Source organism: Dendrobates tinctorius, unplaced genomic scaffold (genome assembly GCF_039654945.1).
Source record: "Dendrobates tinctorius isolate UK_male_01 unplaced genomic scaffold, ASM3965494v1 ptg000062l, whole genome shotgun sequence".
NCBI classification, from domain to species: Eukaryota; Metazoa; Chordata; class Amphibia; order Anura; family Dendrobatidae; genus Dendrobates; species Dendrobates tinctorius.
The window spans coordinates 20,396,627-20,413,831 of NW_027361730.1; the positions used below are offsets into that span (position 1 = coordinate 20,396,627).

Consider the following 17,205-nt stretch of genomic DNA (forward strand, 5'->3'; position numbering starts at 1 on the left):
CCGGTTCATGGGCGCCGCCATCTTTGAAAATGGCGGGCGCATGTGCAGTGCGCCCGCCCGAATCTGCCGACTGCAGATTCCATTATTTCATTTTGATCACTCTCACAGTGATCAAAATGAAATAAAAAGTAAATGAACCCCCCGATTATCACCCCCATAGGTAGGCATAACTAATAAAATAAAGAAAATATTTTTATTTTTCCATTAGGGTTAGGGTTGGAATTAGGGATGTGTGGGGGTTAGGGATGTGTGGGGGTTAGGGATGTGTGGGGGTTAGGGTTGGAGTTAGAATTGAGGGGTTTCCACTGTTTAGGCACATCAGGGGGTCTCCAAACGCGATATGGTGCAGCCATTGATTCCAGCCAATTTTGCGTTCAAAAAGTCAAAGGGTGCTCCCTCCCTTCCAAGCCCTGACGTGTGCCCAAACAGTGGTTTACCCCCACATATGGGGTATCAGCCTACTCAGGAAAAATTGCACAACAACTTTTGGGGACTAATTTCTCCTGTTACCCTTGGGAAAAAAAAAATTGGGGGCTAAAAAATTATTTTTGTGGAAAAAAAAATGTTTTTTTCATTTTCACGTCTCTGCATTATAAACTTCTGTGAAGCACTTGGGGGTTGAAAGTGCTCACCATACATCTACATAAGTTCCTTGGAAGGTCTAGTTTCCAAAATGGGGTCACTTGTGGGGGGTTTCCACTGTTTAGGCACATCAGGGGCTCTGCAAACGTAATGACGACCGCAGACTATTCCATCAAAGTCTGCATTTCAAAACGTCACTACTTCCATTCTGAGCCCTGACGCGTGCCCAAACAGTGATCCCTCCCCACATATTGGGTACCAGCGTACTCAGGACAAACTGAACAACAACTTTTGGGGTCCAATTTCTCCTGTTACCCTTGTGAAAAAAAAAAAAATGCGTGCTAAAAATCTTTTTTTTTTTTGAGGGAAAAAAAATGATTTTTTATTTTCACGGCTCTGCGTTATAAACTTCTGTGAAGCACTTGGGGGTTCAAGGTGCACATCTCACATCTAGATAAGTTCCATGGGGGGGTCTAGTTTCCAAAATGTGGTCACTTATGGGGGGGTTTCTACTGTTTAGGCACACAGGGGCTCAGCAAATGTAACATGACGCCCGCAGACCATTCCATCAAAGTCAGCATCTCAAAATGTCACTACATCCCTGCTGAGCCCCAACGTGTGCCCAAACAGTGGTTCCCCCCCACATATGGGGTACCAGCGTACTCAGGACAAACTGGACAACAACTTATGGGGTCCAATTTATCCTAGTACCCTTGTGAAAATAAAAAATTGCCAACTAAAAAAAATTTTTTTTAGGAAAAAAAAAAAAGATTTTTTTATTTTCACTGCTCTGCATTATAAACTTCTGTGAATCACCTGGGGGTTCAAAGTGCTCACCACACATCTAGATAAGTTCCTTAGGGGGTCTAGTTTCCAAAATTTGGTCATTTGTGGGGGAGCTCCAAAGTTTAGGCACACAGGGACTCTCCAAACACGACATGGTGTCCGCTAACGATTGGAGCTAATTTTCATTTCAAAAAGCCAAATGGCGTTCATTCCCTTCTGCGCCCTGCAGTGCACACAAACAGTGCCCCCCCCCCCCACATATGAGGTACCAGCGTACTCAGGACAATCTGGAAAACAACATTTGTGGTCCAATTTCTCCTGTTACCCTTGTGAAAATAAAAAATAGCATGCTAAAAAATCATTTTTGAGGAAAAAAAAAATGATTTTTTATTTTCACTGCTCTATGTTATAAACTTTTGTGAAGCACTTGGGGGTTCAAAGTGCTCACTACACATCTAGATAAGTTCCTTAAGGGGTCTAGTTTCCAAAATGGTGTCACTTGTGGGGGAGCTCCAATGTTTAGGCACACAGGGGCTCTCCAAACAAGACATGGTGTCCGATAACGATTGGAGCTAATTTTCCATTCAAAAAGTTAAATGTCGCTCCTTCCCTTCCGGGCCCTGCCATGCACCCAAACAGTGGTTTATGACCACATATGAGGTATCGGTGTACTCAGGAGAAATTGCCCAACAAATTTTAGGATCCAATTTATCCTGTTGCCCATGTGAAAATGAAAAAACTGAGGCTAAAAGATAATTTGTGAAAAAAAAGTACTTTTTTTTTTACGGATCAATTTGAGAAGCACCTGGGGGTTCAAAGTGATCACTATGCATCTAGATAAGTTCCTTGGGTGGGTCTAGTTTCCAAAATGGGGTCACTTGTGGGGGAGCTCCAGTGTTTACGCACACAGCGACTCGCCAAACGCGACATGGCAAGCGCTAAATATTCCAGCATATTTTCCATTCAAAAAGTCAAATGGCGCTCCTTCCCTTCTGCGCCCTGCCGTGCGCTCAAACAGTGGTTTATGACCACATATGAGGTATCGGTGTACTCAGGGGAAATTGCCCAACAAATTTTAGGATCCATTTTATCCTGTTGCCCATGTGAAAATGAAAAAATTGATGCTGAAAGAAAATTTGTGTTGGAAAAATTAAAATGTCCATTTTTTCCTTCCACATTGCTTTAGCTGCTGTGAAACACCTGAAGGGTTAATCTTCTTGAATGTGGTTTTGAGTAACTTGAGGGGTGCAGTTTTTAGAATGTTGTCACTTTGGGGTATTTTCTGCCATATAGACCCCTCAAAGTGACTTCAAATGTGAGGTGGTCCCTAAAAAAAATGGTTTTGTAAATTTTGTTGTAAAAATGAGAAATCACTGGTCAACTTTTAACCCTTATAACTTTCTAACAAAAAAATATTTTGCTTCCAAAATTGTGCTGATGTAAAGTAGACATGTGGGAAATGTTATTTAGTAATTATTTTGTGTCACATAACTCTAGTTTAACAGAATAAAAATTAAAAATTTTAAAATTGCGAAATTTTCAAAATTTACCCCAAATTTGATTTTTTCACAAATAAACGCAAAAATTATCGACCAAAATTTACCAGTAACATGAAGCCCAATATGTCACGAAAAAACAATCTCAGAATCGCTAGGATGCGTTGAAGCGTTCCAGAGTTATTACCTCATAAAGGGACACTGGTCAGAATTGCAAAAAATGGCCAGGTCATTAAGGTCAAAATAGGCTGGGTCATGAAGGTGTTAAATCATACAGAGTTCTTAGTAATACTGTATTTGATCAAACATAGCATAAAAGCCATCCCACCATCGACAAGGTGACTCTGTGGTCGGGGCGGTCCTACACCGTCTAGTATTAATAACCTTATCATGTGTAAAGTTGACGTCTGTGTGAATAAGGGCAGACAAAGACCGGGTCCCAACCAGTGGACACCAGTCAGGGGAAGCCTTTAAATACAATTTCCAGCTCAGGAGAGGGAGGCCACACCCCAGGTTGCACAGAATGCAAAAATACAAAGAAAAAACGCAAAAATTGAGCTTGGTTTGAGTTGGTACACATGCAGCATATAAATGCATGTTCACATGGCCATAAAGCATACAAAACCTACAAAAGACAAAATGAAAAAAACCCTGCTATAATTAAATTAAATGTATTTTTGCATTCTGTGCAACCTGGGGTGTGGCCTCCCTCTCCTGAGCTGGAAATTGTATTTAAAGGCTTCCCCTGACTGGTGTCCACTGGTTGGGACCTGGTCCTTGTCTGCCCTTATCACACAGACGTCAACTTTGACACGTGATAAGGTTATTAATAATACTAGACAGTGTAGGACCGCCCCGACCACACAGAGTCAACTTGTCGATGGTGGGACGGCTTTTATGCTATGTTTGAACAAATACAGTATTACTAAGGCCTCTGTATGATTTAAATGCACTTTTGCCTTTTACTTATTTAATTATAGCAGGGGTTTTTTTTTTATTTTGTCTTTTGTAGGTTTTGTATGCTTTATGGCCATGTGAACATGCATTTATATGCTGCATGTGTACCAACTCAAACAAAGCTCAATTTTTGTGTTTTCTCTTATATTCCAAATCATAAAAAGGGGTTAAATTCTGCAGCAGGATGGTGCTCCATCTCATACATTTATCTCTACAACAAAGTTCCTCCAGGCAAAAAAGATCAAGGTGCTCAAGGACTGGCCAGCCCAGTCACCAGACATGAACATCATTGAGCATGTTTGAGGTAGGATGAAAGCGGAAGCTTGGAAGACAAAACCAAAGAATCTAGATGAACTCTGGGAGGCATGTATGCAGGGCTGTGGAGTCGGTAAGCCAAACCTGCTACGCCGACTCATCAATTTCCCTTACACCGATTCCACAACTCCGACTCCCACATATATTGCTTATATTTAAGTGAAAAATGTATTTAGTACAATATGAACATCAGACATTTAATCATTTTTATGATATAATAATCAAGATATTTAGATAGAACATAATATATATTAGAATACAAAAAACTAAAATTGTAAATATGTAATACACTATGTAATATATCACACTATGTAAATTGTTAGGGTTGGCGGAACGCACCAAATAAATGATAGTAAGGTGCGTTCGCAGCCCGGGGTCCACCGTGCAGAGGTGGTAAACTTCTTCTTAGTAATGGTAGATGTATATAGCGGTATACAAAAGGTCACACGCGGGTTAACGCCACCCGGTGTGAACAGGAGCGGACTCTGTTACCTCACAGAGCCGCAGTACCGCGGAACTTAAATGCTGGAGTCTGTTAGAACTCACAGAGCTTGGCAAGTGGGCGCACAGAATGCGGTCACAGAACTCTGCCCCAAGGACACCTTCTGAGCACGTGGCTTCGCACCTGCAGACACCACTATAGACGCTGAATTTGGTGGAGTGTCGAGCACGTGCACCGTGGTGTGTAGAGCCACCGGTGGACACTGATTCCAGTCTCTGCCTCTACCTACACCTAGGCGCTTAACAGCATAGGCTGCACAACACATGCGTACCAAGGGTAGGGGTTTCTTAATGAATCATTCACCAGACATTCATACATGCATACATCACTCACTCCACATGGTCTAATCTTTGTCTATATTAGCACATGGCTGAGCGGCCATGCAAACCTTTTATAGTAGCGTCCTTCCGGGACCTTCCCGACGGTCCCTGGAATAGCTCGCTGCTGACCAGCATGCGTTGCTATAGCTGGACCAGAGGTGGCAGCAGCAACCAAACCCACAGAGCTGGTCTCAGCAAAGTGCCGGGATCGACAAGTCTGCTGAGCAGCCTCCTCTGCGGCCAGAGAGGAATGGGAGACTGGCGAATGCAAGGCTCGGGATTCCTGCTGTGCAGCAACAGGAACCTGACGCCTAACAGTAATAAACTATGTAAGTTGCAAAAAACAGTTTTCAACAAAAACATACTAAATAACTTTTGTGCAGTCTATGAAAATGTTCTAAGAAATAGAATTGCCTCCATCAGATCCTCCTTCATAGATGACCTCAAATCTGACCTAATAATTTTAAGGCTAGAGAACAACCCTCTCTACAGTAACTTGGGTTGGAGGCAAAGCCGTAACCACATGGGCAACATCTCTAACAATTTCCGGTTATAAAGGAATTGCCTCATGCACAGTCCGTTTTGATGAACGGTTGAATTTTTCTATTTCTTTGAGAGCAAGTGAAACATTTTGCTGAAATATGATCAATCTGATTGCTTGCTATAGGAGATGGAGTGAAATCTTTTTCCTTGCAGCAACGCTTTGCCTGCTCCATGTCATCCAAATACTTGTCAAAGTCAAACTTCTCATCTGATGAGGATAAAGATATGGCAGCAGTATCACTGTCAGGACCCAAGTCTTCTTGCACCTGGCAGTCCTCCTGTAGGCCACTCATCCTAATTGCTACCTCAGTCAGAGCTTCTTTTCCTTTAGTAAGCTGTTGATCATCAAGCAGTATACAATGACTTGGGTCCACATAAACAGCTGCCAGAAAATTTTTATTTTCCAATAGCTGTGTCTCTCTCAGTTTCATTGAAACAAATGCCATCTGCGATTAAACCTCCTCTTTGGGACAAACAAAATAGCAAGTTCTTCAGCTCCCTTATGAAAATGCCAGGAGTTAAATCCTCAGCTTGTAATTTTTTAGTCACAGTAAATGGGTGATTAAGCAATTCCTTCAATTCAGCCACCTGTGTCCATTGACCTTCATTTAGGGTTACCTGAGGCTTCGCCATATCTATAAGAAACGGTTTTAGTTGATCAACAATTGCCCTTTCCCAGCACGTCTCTTCAAGATGGAATCAATTTTAGGGGTTCTGGCGGCAATAACCAATTTCCTCACTTTTCCAATCAGATTTCCAGCATGTCCCTCTTGCAGACTATCTCTTATTGCCAGCTGCAGCGTGTGCACAACACAGCGCATGTGATGAATAGGAAAGTGTTTTGAAGCAGCTTCAACAAGATCATCTATTTCTATAGTATAATTTTGCTGTTCTTCTGTTGTAATATCTGTTTGTTCCTCAGTTACATGAACAGCACTGTGGCCTTCCATCTCAAACATACTGAATCCTAAATGTTCCTCTAGCTGTTGTTCATTACTCTCATTCATCAGTGTAATTGTACTTATGTTTGAAGCATTGTCCGTTACAATAGCAAGAACCTGTTCTTTTTTGAGTTTGCAATCTTGCAGAACTTTTTCCACTAAGGCCTGGAGAAACTGGCTGCTGTGATGAGCTTTAGTATCTTACTGCCAGCGTGTTGGTAACACTTTTTGTTGTCACAAACCTATGGAATATTGATGGCAAAATAGTTCACTCTGACGTGTGCAGGCATCCATTTTAAGAAACATGAAGCAACTTTTGAGAGTCTTTTTAAGATCTTCCTTTTGTTTATGGGCTTCTTCAATCACTAATTTTCTAATACTTTCTCTTTCCAGAGAAACACCAAGTTTGGGGGCTATTTATCCATTAAGAGCTGCAAAAGCTGGTCATGCAAATAATGATAATGGTACACCGTCCTTCACAACAAGCTGTATGAGCTGTCTTTTAGACATATCTGCTGTCATTGTTACAGTAACTTTGTCACTTACAAAATATCTTGCTAATGATGTTTGAGACGCTCTTTCCTCCTCCTTTGCCAGGTAGGAAGTGTTAGTCTGTGTGCTACCCAGCTTTCATTCTTTTTGGTACAGATAATATATGGAGACAGATATGGATAAATGGATAGATAGAGCAGATTTCTACTCTGCTTTTGATATTGAAAACATTACATTTGAAGTCACTTTGAGGGGTCTATATGATAGAAAATGCCCAAAAGTGACACCATTCTAAAAACTGCACCCCTCAAGGTGCTCAAAACCACATTTAAGAAGTTTATTAACTCTTCAGGTGCGTCACAGGAATTTTTTGAATGTTTAAAAAAAAAAAAAATAAATAAAAAATGAACATTTAACTTTTTTCACAAAAAAAATAATTCAGGTGCAATTTTTTTTTATTTTACAAAGGGTAACAGGAGTTACCCAGTTTTGGGCACCACATTTTAAAAAAGACATCAACAAACTGGAGCAAGTTCAGAAAAGAGCGACCAGAATGGTGACCGGTCTGCAAACCCTGTCTTATGAGGAAAGGTTGCAGGATTTAGGAATGTTTAGTTTGCAAAAGAGAAGACTGAGAGGAGACTTAATAGCTGTCTACAAATATCTAAAGGGCTGTCACATTGTAGAAGGATCAACTTTATTCTCATTTGCACAAGGAAAGACTAGAAGCAATGGGATGAAACTGAATGGGAGAGACACAGATTAGATATTAGAAAAAACTTTTTGACAGTTAGAGTGATCAATGAGTGGAACAGGCTGCCACGAGAAGTGGTGAGTTCTCCTTCAATGGAAGTCTTCAAACAGAGGCTGGACAGACATCTGACTGGGATGATTTAGCGAATCCTGCTTTGAGCAGGGGGTTGGACCAGATGGCCCAGGAGGTCCCTTCCAACTCTACGATTCTATGACTCTATGATTCTATGAAATTGGACTGTAAAAGTTATTGTGAAATTTGTCCCGAGTACGCCAATACCCGATATGTGGGGGTAACCACTGTTTCAGCGCATGGCAGAGCTCAGAAAGGAAGGAGCACCGTTTGACTTTTTCAACGCAAATTTGGCTGAATTGAGATCGGACGCCATGTCACGTTTAGAGATCCCCTGATGTGCCTAAACAGTGGAAACCCCCCCCACAAATGACACCATTTTGGAAACTAGACCCCCCCCCCCCCCAAAGAACTTATCTAGATGTGTGGTGAGAACTTTGAACCCCCATGGGCTTCACAGAAGTTTATAACATACAGCAGTAAAATTAAAAAATCATTTCCACAAAAATGATCTCAACCCCAATTTTTATCTTCCCTAGGGAAACAGGACCCCAAAAGTTATTGTGCAATTTGTCCTGAGTACGCTAATACCCCATATGTCGGGGTAAACCACTGTTTGGGAGCATGGCAGAGCTCGGAAGGGAAGGAACGCAGTTTGACGCAAAATTGGCTGGAATTGAGATCGGACGCTATGTCGCGTTTGGAGAGCCCCTGATGTGCCTGAACAGTGGAAACCCCCACAAGTGACCCCATTTTGGAAACTAGACCCCCTAAGGAACTTATCTAGATGTGTGGTGAGCACTTTGAACCCCCCAGTGCTTCACAGAAGTTTATAACGCCCAGGCGTTTAAAAAAAAAAAAAAAAAAAAAATCATATCTTTTCCGCAAACATGATCTTTTAGTCTTCAATTTTTTTATTTTCCCAAGTGTAACAGGAGAAATTGGACCACAAATGTTGTTGTCCAATTTGTCCTGAGTACGCCGATACCCCATATGTGGGACAAAACTACTGTATGGGCACACGTCGGGGCTCGGAAGGGAAGTAGTGACGTTTTGGAATGCAGACTTTGATGGAATGGTCTGCGGGTGTCATGTCACGTTTCGAGAGCTCCTGATTTGCCTAAACTGTGGAAACCCCCCACAAGTGACACCATTTTGGAAACTAGACCCCCCAAGGAACTTATCTAGATGTGTGTTGAGAACTTTGAACCCCCAAGTGCTTCACAGAAGTTTATAACGCAGAGCCATAAAAATAAAAAATATTTTTTCCAAAAGAAATGATCTTTTTGCCCTCAATTTTTTATTTTCCCAAGGGTAACAGGAGACATTGGACCCAAAAAGTTGTTGTGCAATTTGTCCTGAGTAGGCTGATACCCCATATGTGGGGGTAAACCAGTTTGGGCGCACGGCAGAGCTTGGAAAGGAAGGAGCACCATTTTTCTTTTTCAACGCAGAATTGGCTGGAATTGAGATCAGACGCCATGTTGCGTTTGGAGAGCCCCTGATGTGCTTAAACAGTGGAAATCCCCCCCAATTCTAACTCCAACTCTAATCTCAGCCCTAACCCCAACGAGAAAATTGTATTATATTTCCCTAAGGGGGTGATAAAGGGGGGTTTGATTTACTATTTATGGCGGGTTTTTATATGTGGCAGCTGTCACACGCTAAAAGACGCTTTTTTTATTGTAAAAATAGCTTTTGCATCACCACATTTTGAGAGCTATAATTTTTCCTTATTTTCAATTTTTCCATATTTTGACCCACAAAGTCATTTGAGGTCTTTTTAGCGAGACGAGTTGACATTTTCATTGCTACCATTTTCGGGCACGTGATATTTTTTGATCGCTTTTTATTCTGATTTTTGGGACGCACAATGAACAAAAAACAGCATTTCTTCGGGTCAGTACGATTACAGCGACACCTCATTTATATCATTTTTTCTAGGTTTTGGCGCTTTTACAATAAAAACAATTTTATAAAAAAAAAAATTATTCTGCAAGCTATAACTTTATTTTTTCACTAATGACGCTGTACGGCGGCTCGTTTTTTTGCGGGACGAGGTGATGTTTTCAGCGGTACCATGATTATTTATAGTCGTCTTTTTGATTGCGTGTTATTGCACTTTTTGTTCGGCGGTATGATAAAGCATTTGTTTTTTGCCCTTTTTTTGAAGGGGTTCACTAAAGGGGTTAACTAGTGGGACAGTTTTATAGGGCGGGTCGTTACGGACGCAGCGATACTAAGTGTTTTTTTATTTACATAAAAAAGAAATAGGGAATTTTTTTATTATTTAGGATTTTTTTAAAAATTATTTTTACACGTGATTTTTTTTTTTTACTTTATTATATTGTCGCAGGTGGGGACATTACTTCATAGTGTCAGATCGCTGATCTGACACTTTGCAGTGCACTGTGTCAGATCAGCGATCTGACAGGCACTGAGGAGGCCTTCTCAGCAGGCACTGAGAAAGCCGCCTCCCTGCAGGACCCGGAAGGCCCCGCGGCCATATTTGATCCGGGGGCCTGCAGGGAGGAGGCCCTCAGAGCAACGCAAGCACATCGCATTGCTCAGAGGGTCTCAAGGAGGCACGCAGGGAGCCCCCTTCCCTGCGCGATTCTTCCCTATGCCCTCGGTACACTGTGATCATGTTTGATTGCAGTGTGCCAGGGGTTAATGTGCCGGAAGAGGTCTGTGACCGCTCCTGGCACATAGTGCCGGGTGTCAGCTGTGATAATCAGCTGACACCCGGCTGCGATCATCGGCACTCCCCCGTGAGCGCAGCTGATCGCATATGACGTACTATCCCGTACTTGGGAATTAAGTCCCAAGGTGCATGGACGGGATAGTACGTCAGAAAGGGGTTAACATCCTGATCAGATGTTCTTTTGTAGGCTTAAAAAAGTTATGGCATCATGCAACAACCTCTGCCGCAACATCAGTGCGGGCGACCTGGTGTCTCATAGCACCTGTTCTGCAAGGCTGAGTCCCCATGACGCCAGGCCACACTGCCCCACAGGCACAAAACAACAGCAACAACACGAAGTGAAAGGAGCAAAAAAAAAAACGAAAAAAAACAAAAAAAAAACCCCTCACCTCTCACAAGCTCTCAGAGAGTGAACTGAGAGCAAAACTAGGCGGAACCCCTCCTCTTGAAGTCTCCTGCTAATTAAAACCGCCTGTGCCAAGTGGGAGGAGTGCCGCCCCTTTAAGACTATAGTTAGGCACCCACTGACCTGACAGGTGGCTCATGGTCAGTTTTGGAAAATTTTGCCTATCAGCATTAGCTCAATATATGATTTTTGGATGAGCGGTCCATGTCTAATTTTTACAGTTCAGCATAGCGTCTGATTCATGCTGTCCATAGTTTGGGCAACATTTATCTCATCACAGGTTACCTTTAAGAATTTAGGCACATTACATCATTCTTTTATAGACGCCAATACAGCATTTTGTAATTTCTCTCGGACAGACATTCATAAAGAACCAAAACCCCCTCGTACAGCAGCCCCATCACCAATGAGTCCTCTTATAAGCCAAAGGCACTGGCATGGATTCAAATTTTGAGACTTTTCAAACCTTTTTAAGCCAGAATTCTGGTATAAGAGCTTTGATGAATTGGGGCCTTAGTTGCCATTTTTTAAATTTGCTGACCACTATGGACAACCTTTACCCATACCCCAGTGGTGCCCATGCCACAATATTGGCCAGTTCCTCATGCAGCACACACCTTACCACCAAGAATGGGGTGAGGATCATTACATGGAAATGACTCCAGATTCACTGCATTTCATCCACATACCGATGTGCACTTGATAAAGGGTATGTATCAAGATTATAAATTAACCCCTATGAATTGGGAAAGCTTTCCAATCACTGGGGGTCCGAATGCTGAAACACCCACCGATCCAGAGAATGGGTCTCTGAAGGGCGCTGTCAGAATGGAGCAGAGGATGAGCATGCGCGTCTCCACTCCATTCACACGCAATGAGACCGACGAAGAAAGAGCACTGCGCTTGGCCATCTTTGGTCCCCTTGTTGAGAATGAACAGAAAGGTGATGTGCATATACACGGCCTCCACTCCATTCTTCAGATCCCCGTTTTTGTGATCGGTGAGGGTCTCAGCAGGTAGACGTTCAACGTCCAGGAAGTTATTCCCTGTAACTTAGGATATTGTCGATCCAAGTAAAAGTTGTAATCTGGTTGTCTGGACAGTAACTGTAAGAAGTTCAGCTTGCATGGTGCCGCTCTATTCAACTGTGAAAGCGCAAGCCTTGCCTGCTAACATACATGTTTGGCCATTCAGTTAAATGTTCAGGTTAATGCTGAGGTGGCCGGGGGCAAGCGGGTTTTGGACTAGCCTCAAGCAGACGTTACATGTGATGTAGGGAAAGCAGCACTTTGCAGTGACAGGTCCGCAAGAAGTAAAAGACGTGTGTGCAATGATGAGTAAAGAGCTGATGAAGAACAGGATGTGCCGGTATCCAGGAGCTCATTTACAACACTAAGGCCGGTACAAACGTCGGTAGACTTCCGGTACCGGAGATACCTGTGTCCGTGTGTGTAATCTTGCAGCACATGTGTGGTAACCATGTGCCACATCAGTACCACACAGACGGCCAGCAAGGAAGAAGTGCTACAGTAAGCGCTGTTCCCACAGCTCTCATTCTCCCCTGCTCCACCAGCGATCGGCGCAAGCAGGGGAGAATGATGAGAGTTATATTAAAGTCAGAATGATGACAGCAGGTGGGGGCTTTTGGGACTATTACTCCCATCAATCTACACCTGTTGCCGTTAACAACAGTGACGGCAGGAGTGGATGATGGGGGTATTCCTCACACGTCGCCTGAGCTTTAACTAAATAAATCAATGAAAAAAACAGGTGTGGGTTCCCCCCTATTTTCTATAACTACCTTGGCAAAACTCACAGCTGGGGCCTGCTCAGTGAGAATTTTTCATGGTGATCTGCTGTGAAGACACTAAGCTTGAACTGTGGTGACCTCATCACTGACTTATTCCCCCGGTCTTGAGGTCACCACAGTTTAGCCCAGCTGGGAACCTCGATGATGTCACCGCTGGTCAATGATGCTGCACTCGCAGCATCTCATTCACCAGTGGTTCTTAGCAAGGACGGTCGCATCTTGGCATCGTCCAGGTTGAAAATTAATTATCCACCAGACATGGATTACGATGTGGGACAGAACAGACAGGTATGGTATATATTATTGTTTTTTTTTATTTTATTTTTATTACAGGAGAACGAGGGCTTCTGTGGAATTAGGCATTAGGTGAGTATTACTGTGCTTGTTATTTTTAAATAAAAAAGTAAAACTGTGTTTTGTTTTATTTCTAATAAAAGACAGTATTCTGGCTGTGTCTTAATTTGCCATGTAACTATAGGATTAGTAATGGATACGAGTCTTATAGACACCTCTTCATTACTAAGCCGTGGGCTTGATTTCACCTGACAATACAAAGGTGACAGCAATCCCACTTGCCACCACTACAGGGCAAGTGGGAAGAGTCGGGCAAAGCACCAGAATTGGAGCATCTAATAGATATGCCTTTTCTGGGCAGCTGCGGGCTGCCATTTTTAGACTGGGGGGCCTATATCAATGGCTCCTTACCAGCCTGAGAATACCAGCCCCCAGCTGTGAGATTTAGCAAGGCTGGTTGTCAAAAATGGGGGGCACCCCAAGCCTGGTTTTCTCATTAATTTAGTTATAACACAAGCGGCGGGTGAGGAATACCCCCATCATCCGCTCCTGCTGTCACTGTTCTTAGCGGCAGCAGGTGTAGGTTGATGGGAGTAATAGCCTCAAAAGCCCCCACCTGCTGTCAGCGTTCTGACTTTAATATAACTCATCATTCTCCCCTGCTCGCGCTAGCAGAGCAGGGGAGAATGAGTGCCGTCTTCAGCACCTGCCGCCGGGGAACAGTGCATTCTGTAGCGTTACAAGGATGACATCAATGTGTGTTCTCCGTGTGCAGGATGTTTTGCGGCATGTCCTGACAGCAAAAACAGACATGTCAGCGTTTTTTGTACAATGACACGCGGTCCGTGGAAACACACCGACATGTGCACAGACCCATTAATTTGAATGGGACTACGTGCGAGAACTGTCACCACACTTACAGGAGACACGAATGTGTGAAAGAGGCCTAATTGAGCAGAAATGGAAGTACCGTATGTTCCTTTTATTCTGCCATATTTGTTCTTAAAGGGAACCTGTCACATAGATCATGATGTCCTATCTGTAGGCAACAGATTGATGTATAGGTTTGTGGGTGGGGAATCATCACTGACTTATTCCCCTGGTCCTGAGGTCACCACAGTTTAGCCCGGCTGGGAACCTCGATGATGTCACCGCTGGTCAATGATGCTGCGCCCGCAGCATCTCATTCACCAGTGATTCTCAGCAAGGACGGTCGCATCTTGGCATCGTCCAGGTTGAAAATTAATTATCCACCAGACATGGATTACGATGTGGGACAGAATAGACAGGTATGGTATATATTATTGTTTTTTTTTAATTTTATTTTTATTACAGGAGAACGAGGGCTTCTGTGGAATTAGGCATTAGGTGAGTATTACTGTGCTTGTTATTTTTAAATAAAAAAGTAAAACTGTGCTTTGTTTTATTTCTAATAAAAGACATTATTCTGGCTGTGTCTTAATTTGCCATGTAACTAAAGCACCACTCCCATCAGTTTTCTTCTATTTCAGCTCTTGAGTGGTGCCAACGCAAGATCCCTGCACCTACTATTATACTCACCAGCTTCCATCTACAGCTCTTCCTGGCACCGCTACCGATCTACCATCTTGTGTCCGCGACTTCGGACTGACCAAAAGTCAGACATAAAGGTCACAAGCACTAACTGTAAGTCTATGGGGGCCTCGTTCTTGTCATTGCAAAACACTGAAGTGACCAAGCAGGTCATAAACTAATCGAGACCGACCAGAGCGGCGCTGATAACAGGTGAAGACAGCAACGGGTGAGTAGATTAGTGGCACCACTCCAGCGCTGAAATAAGAAAACCTGATGGAGAGGGGCTTTCTACTTAAGGGTTTCCTGGTAATATCTCTGGGGAAGTCGCATAGCAACTAGAATGGTCACCATCCCCCTGAGATGTCATCCAGTTATACGACAGACTCCTGTGAAATACGCCTGGGTACAGAGGGATACATTCTCAGCTTTCAGATTGTTTCACAACTGGGTAGATTTCCATTCAGACGTTACAGAAAGTTGGGTGACATCAGACCTATCACGCTGGCTATATTGCTTGTCACCCAGCTTTCTCATGACCCATAAGAAGATTTAATTTTATTCTGAATTCACACATAACGGAGGTAGTACAAAGACCAGAAGGGGCAACAACTGTCCAAAGGGTGTAGACAGGAAAGAGGCAGCACACTCCTGTACGACACTGACACCACACTGGAGTGATGGGGAGGGGGTCCCCCGACATGGCACCTCCCTCATGTGCACAACATGGGTGACAGAAGGGGTGTCCCTCTCCCCCTCACACCACACTCTGCATGCGATACAGAGGGGATGTTCCCCCCTAAAGTGACACCACCCCCCCCGCACACCTGACTGAGGGGGGTGTCCCCCAATGCGACACCCCCCCAACGCGTGACTGAGGGGGATGTCCCCCAACGCGACCCCCCTCCCCCCCAACGCGTGACTGAGGGGGGTGTCCCCCAACGTGACCCCCCCCTCCCAACGCGTGACTGAGGGGGGTGTCCCCCAACGTGACCCCCCTCCCAACGCGTGACAGGGAGCGGGGTGTCCCCCCCACATGACACCACACTCCCCCATACGCGTGACAGGGAGCAGGGTGTCCCCCCCACATGACACCACACTCCCCCATACGCGTGACAGGGAGCGGGGTGTCCCCCCCCACATGACACCACACTCCCCCGTACGCGTGACAGGGAGCGGGGTGTCCCCCCCCCACATGACACCACACTCCCCCGTACGCGTGACAGGGAGCAGGGTGTCCCCCCCCCCACATGACACCACACTCCCTCATACGCGTGACAGGGAGCGGGGTGTCCCCCCCCCCCCCACATGACACCACACTCCCCCATACGCGTGACAGGGAGCGGGGTGTCCCCCCCCACATGACACCTCACTCCCCCATACGCATGACAGGGAGCGGGGTGTCCCCCCCAACGTGACACCACACTCCCCCAAACGCGTGACTGGGAGGGGGGGGGGGGGGTGTCCCCCCAACGTGACACCACACACCCACCCCTACACACGTGACTGAGGGGGGGGGGGTGTCCCCATACAGATACCAAGACTGTCAGTGCCCAGAAGTGGGATGTAAGGTTCCAGCAATATGCATGTGACAGACCCCCTGCACAGCCCTCCACGCCCACACACACAGGAGCAGCCATGACTACACACACCTTACACAGCGGCCTGCACACATCTGCTGCGGTGCCTGGCACACACCGGGTACACTCCGGTGCCAGTATGTGTACATGACACCAGTGCCTGTACCGCAGGGTACATCCAGCCCACTCTCTGCACAGGCCCCGCCGCCCACTTACCCGCCCGGGTCCTCCGATCACCGCTACAGCCACCGGGGATGCAGCCCAGTCCAGAACCACAGGATCATATCGGGAATTGGCCTGATCAGTAGGCCGGGACCCCGCGAAACTAACATGGCGGAGAAAGACTGGGCCTGGGGAAGAGGAGGGGACTGGCTAATGAAGGGAGGGGAGAGGAGGCCCGCTAATGGAGGAGGGGACTTCAGCTGTATCACGGCGGGAGCCGGGAGCTACTGAGCCTGCGTGTGCTGCACAGGGGCCGGGAGGTCGCGAGCATGGAGCTGAGGAGACGATAGACGCGGTTATGGAGCGCGGCCGGGAGCAGAGAGGCGGCAGCCACCATGTGTCAGGGGAGCGGCTAGAACGGACTGGAGTTGATTTTTTTTTTTTTTTTTTTTTAGGTAAAGATGTCACCGGAAGGGGCGGGGCCTCCTTCAGTCCTGTGAAGAGCAGGAAGTTGTGGTGGTGTGTTGAGGCTGCTGGAGAGGAGAGGATGGAGAGGCTGAGCAATGGAGCTGTGTGAGGACACAATGGAGAGGGTGAGCAATGGAGCCGTGTGAGGAGAGGGCGTAAGGGCCGTGCCATGGAGCCGTGTGAGGAGAGGGTGAATAATGGAGCCGTGTGAGGAGAGGATGGAGAGGGTGAGCAATCATCAATGGAGCTGTATGAGGAGGGGCCACGCCATGGAGCAGTGTGAGGAGAGGACGTAGGGGCCGTGCCATGGAGCCGTGTGAGGACAGGATGGAGAGGGTGAGCAATGTAGCTGTGTGAGGAGAGTACGGAGGGGCCGCGCTATGGAGCCCTGTGAGGAGAGGATGGAGAGGGTGAGCAATGAAGCCCTGTGAGGAGAGGGTGAGCAATGTAGCTGTGTGAGGAGAGTACGG

The 17,205-nt window shown here is 45.4% G+C and overlaps 1 protein-coding gene across 1 annotated transcript in view; it reads right to left on the minus strand.

Annotated features, from left to right (window-relative positions):
- Nucleotides 1-16,711, minus strand: part of ZNF592 (zinc finger protein 592) — a 70,902-nt gene extending 54,191 nt beyond the window's left edge. Inside the window, exon 1 of the mRNA XM_073579363.1 lies at nt 16,322-16,711. The gene's annotated coding sequence lies outside the window, so the exon portion shown is untranslated. The remainder of the gene's footprint in view (nt 1-16,321) is intronic.
- Nucleotides 16,712-17,205: the final 494 nt, after the last annotated feature.